The sequence below is a fragment of the Mastomys coucha genome, unplaced genomic scaffold (genome assembly GCF_008632895.1).
Source record: "Mastomys coucha isolate ucsf_1 unplaced genomic scaffold, UCSF_Mcou_1 pScaffold14, whole genome shotgun sequence".
In the NCBI taxonomy this organism is placed as follows: domain Eukaryota; kingdom Metazoa; phylum Chordata; class Mammalia; order Rodentia; family Muridae; genus Mastomys; species Mastomys coucha.
In genome coordinates this window covers 55,064,059-55,072,169 of record NW_022196896.1, presented here as the reverse complement: position 1 = coordinate 55,072,169, position 8,111 = coordinate 55,064,059, and the positions used below count along the sequence as shown (strand labels likewise).

The 8,111-nt window shown below is 38.2% G+C and overlaps 1 pseudogene; it reads right to left on the bottom strand.

Annotated features, from left to right (window-relative positions):
• Window positions 1-5,904: 5,904 nt before the first annotated feature.
• Window positions 5,905-6,687, bottom strand: LOC116089397 (annotated as a pseudogene).
• Between the last annotated feature and the right edge of the window lie 1,424 nt (window positions 6,688-8,111).

The window sequence follows — 8,111 nt, the reverse complement described above, 5'->3', positions numbered from 1 at the left end:
TTTATATTTAAATAAAGGAGATATTGGCAAAATGATAATATTTCCTCAGTCTTAAATATCGATGTTTTGGTCTTATAATTTCTCTTGAAGCCTAGTAAAAATAATCAAATTTTCCCATTAAAGTTTTCTGTTTCAATTTATTATTTTAAGGCAACATTTATCACTTGCTTTAAGGAATATATATATATATATATATATATATATATATATATATATATATATATATATACATATATATATATATCAACTTGTATGACAGTTTGAGAAATTATTCATAAAGCATCAATTAAAATATACATTGATATAAGCTATATTTTAGTAAGAGATAAAAACACAATCAATAATATATTGAGATATTAAGAAACATATTCCCTCCATGCTGTTAGCTACAATAGTTGTGTATCCATGGGCAAATCAAATACCTGCCCTGGGTCTTGGTAAATCCATAAAGTATATTTCAGTCCTATAATTCTGTCTTCTTGTTTTCAATTGTAAGTCCCAGAAATATATTTAAAACATAGTTGTGTTGCTTACCACAGTTGTACTTTCTAGGACTTGGATCCTTATGGAAGAATTAATAGGAGCCCTGAGGCAGTTTCCTTTAACTGGGATAATTTGTCAAACATTCTTTGAGACCAAGTTGTTGAGCATGATCAAAGACAGGCAAAGAACACTTGGGCTTGCTTTGCAATAACTTGTAAAGCAGACTGCTTAGAGTGGTGCTATAAGACAAAACAGCCTTAGAGCTAGGCAACAAACCAGATGAAATACTAACCATGGTGAGTACTTAATAAGGTGCAGATATCAAGGTGAAAGTCCATGTATGTGCCTATGCATTTAGATTTTAACTATATGAATTCTAATGCTAAATTGAAAAGAAATTTTCTATATTGTAGAAATGAACTTTATAAAGATGTATTTCCAGTTTAATAAATGTGTAAGTTGCTCATGATATCACTAATTATCAGGTTTGAAATTATGAGAAAGACTAGTGCTATTTATGGACTATCACTATATGAAAGAAGAAAGATTCTTTTTGGAGAAAAGGTTTGTAAAGACTCATGAATGACATAAAAATAAAAATCTAAAGTTTTAGGAAATTGTACTGAAAGAGAAATCAAAATAATTTCTGTAGTTTTTAACTGTTACTGTTGTATATACATATTCATATTCATAAATGAGACCTGCTAAGTTCATTTAGTATTTTAATATACATGACATCTTATAATTGGATAACTTATCCAAGGATTTATCCCTGGAGAAAGTTTATCATCTTTCAGCAACCATTATTTTTCTGTAGTGCTTCATTTTGGGGAGAACCTTGTAATAATTTTCCCACCCATGTTAGCATGTATAGAGTTCTTTAAAGAAACAAAAAATTAAACACAAACACACACAGACCCATAGAAGAGAGAGGGAGAGAAAGAGAGAGAGAAAGAGAGAGAGAGTTTATATCAAGAAATACTACTCAAGAGCCTATTTCATCATCTAGACTTCACCTAAAGCTTATTTAATTATTATTAACTTAAAGTTATTCATTAATTAAATTTGCCTTTAAATAGTTAAACTATTAATTACATCTCAGTGGCACCACAAATTGTGTAACTTCTGGGAAGACACTACATGTACACATTACAATACCATGTAGAAATTTCTATAGTTTTGTGGGGTTTTTTGCCCTATTATGGTTTTATAAGCTTGGTTCTTGTTCCAAAATATATCATTAATTTAAAAAAAAATTATTACTACATTAGGCCTTGTTAGGTTGTAGGCTATGGCCCTCAAAAGGGATTAGTGAATTTCTCTCAGGACTCTGGTCAGTGGCCAGGAGCAAGCTTAGACTGTGAATTTTTCTGGCTCCCTATTTTACAATATTTCCTTGCATGAAATTACATTCTTCCATATTGTGATACAGCCAAGAGACCTTGCACAGAGGTCAAATTACCAAGGCCCAATCCTGGATTTTCAGCCTTCCAAACTATTAGCTTCTTAAATCTTTACTTTAATTCTTATGGTGATTTTAATCTTAATTATTAAATGGGCATCTAGGGGTGAGAATAAATACAGACTATTTTTTGGGTTTTCTTTTATAATTATTTTTAGCTATGAAAGAAATATTTGTTGAGTAAACGAACATCGTTTACATTATCATCCTTGCAGAGGTGTTATCAGCTAAAAGCTGCTGAAGAAGACAGTCCCATATCTTAGGAACAAGGCCACTGATAGCTTCCCATGCCCAGGGAAATGATCCCAAACACATAGGCATATTCAACAGCATAAATTGTCCTAAAGTGTTAAAAGTAAGTAACTAATTTATTATGAAAAGGAGACATGAAGTCAAGAGGAAGATGTGTTGGGGGCATGTTGGAGAATTAAAAGTTCAATTAAGGATTATTATAATAATGATATAATATATACATATATGAAGGTTTCAAATATTTAGTAAATTAAAATTCAACCATTGTAAATCTTGTGCTGTTGTTGTTATTCTGAGACAAACTTTTGCCACCCAGGCCAGGCAGATTCTGACTTCTGATCCCCCTGACTCTGCTTACCAAAATTAGTATTGAAGATATAATATACCAAAACCAATCTAAATTAACACTTTTTATTTCTTTCATAGAAGAAACTTCTAATTCTGTTTTAAATCAAACTTGATATTCCTAAGAGCTAAGTATATTGTCAGCATGAAATCAGTATCAGGATTTCCTCATTACATTTCCACCAAGGAAATAAAAGCACTTTGTTAGCTCACCCAGAACTTTGCATGTGTTTAAAAATGAAGAGATAAGAGAGTGAAGCAGAAAGACCCAATAGACCAGAAGAGAAGTTTTCATCCAAAAACTACAATAAAATATCTACCAGACAAGGGCAAAGCTGTGGGAGTTACAGGCCCTCTCACAGAGAAATCAAAGAAGCATTTGGAAGAAACTTAGTCGCTTTTTCATCTTGATAGTTAATGTTCACAGCATCATTTAGAAGACTTATAGTAATGATGGAATTACTACAATTAGAGTATGGGTCCTGAGTTGTCTTCCAGTGTCCGAGTTTGTTTCTCACAGGAACTGGTGTTTAAATTGTAGTGAGTGGTATATGCTTGAAAATGGGAAGATTTAAAAATATACCAGCACATTAAAAATGCAATGCAAATGAAAGAGTAAAGATTATGTTCTAAAAACACAAATATGGCCATTGTCTCAGACAGCCATCATCAGAGAAGCTTCCTCCTGCATTGAATGGGAAAAAAATACAGAGACCCACAATAAGACAATGTACAAGAAGTGATAGATTCTTCTCCTATGCAATACATCTTGACCACAGTTTCCTCTCCCTCTACTCCTCTAAGCTCATCTGACTTTCTCTCTCCATCTCCCTTCATAAAAGAGCAGGTCTCTGAGAGACAACAACCAAACATTAGAAAACAAGATACAATAAGACAAGACAAATGCTTTCATGTCAAGGATGGATAGAACAAACCAATAGGAAGGAAGACTCCCAATAGCAGGCAAAGGAGTCAAATATAATCCACTTCCATTATTAAGAGTCCCAGAAAACACCAAACTAATAGTTACAAATACACAGAGAACCTGGTGCTGACTCATGTAGGCCCTGTGCATGTTGCTTTGATCTCTGTGAGACTTTATAAGCCCAGTTTTGTTGATTCAATGGGCTATGTTTTCCTGGAATCCTCTATCCTCTGTGACACCTATAATCTTTCCTTCCTCTCCTACATGAGGTTACCCAAGTTCCAAAGGGTAGGCACTCAAGAGAGGCCTCTAATTTAGATTCTCTACATAACATTTGGCTATGTGAGTCTACACCCACTCCAGTTTGCTACCAAGGTCTCTGATGATGACTGGACAAGATATATGAGTAATACAGTAGAATATCATTATGAATCATCTCTTTGATTTTTGGTTTTGACAGTCATGTTTTTTTTCCTACCGTAGATCTCTAGGCTATCCAATCTCTGGTTCCTAGCCATCAAGGCAGTGTAGGCCATGGACTAAACCTGATATTGTATGGTCACTGCTAAAAGTTCTATACAACTATTAGCCCATTGCATCTTGCAGGAAGAACATCTTATCGGTCAGGGATTATGTGGCTGGGTTGGTGTATTAGTCAGGCTTTCTATTCTTGCACAAACATCATGACCAAGAAGCAAGTTGGGGAGGAAAGTGGTTATTCAGCTTACTTCCACATTGCTGTTCATCACCAAAGGAAGTCAGGACTGGAACTCAAGCAGGTCAGAAAGCAGGAGCTGATACAGAGGCCATGAAGAGATATTCCTTGCTGGCTTGCTTCCCCTGGCTTACTCAGCCTGCTCTCTTATAGAACCCATGACTTCCAGCCCAGGGATGGCACCACCCACAAGGGGCCCTACCCCCTTGATCACTAATTGATAAAATGCCCCACAGCTGGATCTCATGGAGGCACTTCCCCAATTGAAGCTCCCTTCTCTGTGATAACTCCAGCCTGTGTCACGTTGACACACAAAACCAGCCAGTACAGTTGGTGTCAAGACTTCTCTTTCCTTAGCCTAGAAAGTACCTACTCACACCAAAAAGAATCATAGGGGTGAGGCTCCATGGAGGAGGACTCCTTTCAAGAACTCAGTCTCTCTAAATGAAATGGACTGTGTAGATACTATTCTTAGCCATGGGCCCCTGCTGTTGTTTTTGAAGAGTTAACCTCTACCCCAGTATCAGCCTGGGCTGTTTTGAGAATCTCAACTGGACCCCCTTACCCAACAACTAAACATAGTGCTAGCTAGCCCTACCATTGGAAGCCCAGCTAAGATTCACTATCCTCCACTTCTAAGGTCATTCCAAGAAGTTTACACTGTACTCAGTTTGCACACCTCCTTAAATTCAAGCTGTTCCTCCTCCCTCACCCAACAATTACTCTGTACATCTCTTTCCCACACCTAATTTCTCTTTCCTTGGTATCAACCTGCACCTAGGCCACCAGTAAAGTTGATCCTATTTCCCCTTTTCAGGAACAACAATGCACACCCCTAGAATCCATAGTGCATACCATATGTGTCTTTCTGGATCTGTGTGACCTCATTCAGAATGATTTCTTTTTTTAGTTGCATCTGTGTGTTTGCAGATTTCATGATGTCATTTTTTTAACAGCTGAGTAATATCTGTGAATAATTACATGTACATTTACATCAACAGAAGAGACTAAGAATTGGTTGAAAAGTGGCAAATTTATTCCCTCTCTTTCCCTACACACACCCAATATATATAAAATCATTTACATCATTGATTACAATATTATAAAAATGAGTATATTTGTAATATTAACTTTGAGTAAGAGCTTGTGCTGGCCTGACTTGTTCTAATTGTGAGGCTTTTCCTTGCCATGCTAGTGTCTCAATATTCTCTCTCTCTCTCTCTCTCTCTCTCTCTCTCTTTAATAGTTGCAGCATATTTATTGAACACCAGGATATTAAGTCATCAGAACTGATAATTTCCAGATACAAATGCTGAGTTCTGGTTTGTCCAGAATTTCCACCGAGTTACCTATAGAGAGCCAGAATCTGAGGGCTGGCTTCTGACACGAACTCAAATAAACCTGGCTGGATTTACTCTGTGAGAGGAAGTGAAGGTGTCCTCACTGTTCCATCTATGGTGATCAGAGCCAATGACACAGACTCAAAGTTATCTGAGTGCAGAGAACCAGGCAGGCCTGGATCCCAATCACTAGCTGAGGTTAACCAATATGGAAGGTGGCAGTGGGTAGCATGGTCAACACCTTGGTTCTAGGCACCATACCAATTCCAATGTCTGTCATCTTCCTTGTGAAGAAACCGATGAAGAGAGCTAGCCTGCTGCTAACTTTTCCTCTGGATCCAAGGCTTTATGGTGTGTATTTAAAGTTAGCTGGGTCACTTACTCACATTTTGGAGGAGGATCGTTTCTCCATGAAGGCTGCCATTCCTACCAGCCAGTCCTGGGTCGGGATGTTCTGGGCATAGCATATCTGTTCAATGGCCATCCTGATGCAATGTCCACCTCTTTTCCTCCGTCAATGGCAACTTTGCCCAAGCACACAACAGTAGGAACCTGGGGCGGGATCTCCCTTGCCAGTGCCAGGGCCCAGTGGTAGGCAGCCCAACTCGTGGGCCTGTTCCCCATTCAGCCACTGGCCTGGGAAGATGAGCTCCTTCGCTAGGGCCATGCCCAGGCAGCAGGGCAGCCTCTGAGTCCCTCCTGCTCCTGGGAAAAGTCCTCGAGTGGTCTCAAAAAGCCCCATTGACAGCCAAGGAAGCTGCTATTCGAGGTCACAAGCTAGGGCAAGTTCCATGCCACAGCCTAAGGCAAACCCATATGTGACTGCAATGGTAGGCGCAGGGAAGGCTGCGAACTCAGATCTCACTTGTCAGGCCTCCTCAGAGCCGCTGCACAAAGGTCCCCACCTCCACAGCACTCATCTGCCCCCCACCCCCTGCTCCTTCAGGTTGGCACCTGCACAGAACAAGCCCTTCACTGCACTTCAGAAGAGCAGGTCTTCCCGAAGCTGGGCCAGAGCTTCCAGCAGCTCACTAACAAACACATTCCCCAAGGCATTCCGCGCATAAGGTCTGTTCATCAGAATCTCAATGATTACTTGTTTGGGACCTGTCAGCCCTTGGATTTCGGGTGTCCTGGTCATCGCATGAGAGTCACAATCCTGAGCCCCGGGGACCTCCAGGGCACTGGAGACACAGCACACTGGGTAGGACTAGCATCAGGAAGCAGGCCAGGTCGGTGGAGCGAAGAACAGAAACTCCTCAGCTGCTCAATATTCTTAATAAATGGAAAAATAAGAAGAAAATGAAAAGTAAACAAGTAGACTGTACAGAGCCTTCATTCTAAGTCCATAGTATGTGAAATGGGCATTTTATGTTACAATATGATACAGAATATAAAGTTCCATTAACAAACCTAAGTAGACTTCTTAAGGGAAGTCTAATTATTTTAGAGTCCCATTTTAAAATACAAATGTCTAGTGGCTATATTCACAAAACAGATCACAATCTTTAAGTTTTTTTTCTACATTTTCACACATTATGCGTTAAGTTCTGACACTGGCTTTGCCTGGAATCTTACCTGCTTATTAACTTTACATAGTATATACAACATTTATATACCACACAGAAATGCACTCAGCACTTTCTTTTTAAACATCTAAGTGTTCTTGGGGTCTTGGTGTTTTCTACTGACTAAATGGAAATAAACTTTGTGTTCTTGATGTTTTTATAATTTTTCTTTCTCTTGGAATATAAGGGGGGAATAACTTCCTCTCACATTTGTTTTGAAGCTCAAACTATGCAATGTGTTGTATTAGAATGGACTGTACAGGGATTCGTACTATGAGAGACCCAGGACAAAGGCAGTTGGTGTTATTTATAATGTATTTTTAAGTAAAGCCTATAATACACTTGGACTTGTACCATCAAAAAATACTTTTATTTGAATGAAAAGACCAGTTCCATAACCAATTACTGTTACTTTTTTGTGGGTAATGGTGAAAATATCTTTTTGACTTACGGTGCAGGCATGGTCTTTGATCAGGTAAAATTCCATATAGAAACACTCAGGAGATGGCCAGTAACAACTGCCTTGAGGTGTCTTCCATTTCATTTCATCACTTTACCATCTGGGTAGACATATGAGGATCAATTCAGCAGATTGTAGAAATGATTATTATAGCAGTTATTCTTCTTAGCAGATAATGCATTTTTGCTTCAACACTCCCACGTAAATGTAAAACAGAAAAATGTTCAAAGCAGGGAGACTAACAGAGATTATGGATTCAAAATTTCCTCTCCATAGATGAACTCACTGTGGATTGAGTTTGACACCCTCCAGTTATAGGATGTACAACAAGTTTTAAAGTGTGAGTTCATTGGTGTTGTGTCTAACTCTCCTAGTCCCTCCTCCTCCCAAATAAATTACAAGTTTTGAAGATAATTATGACTACAAGAAGAACCTGTGATTTTATGTAATAATTAAATCTCATTCAGTGTGTCCTTGAAACATCTAAGACCATGGTATCATTTAGAAGTATAGAATTTTCAAAAAGATTACAGGACTCTATCAGGCTTTCAAAGTTAGAAC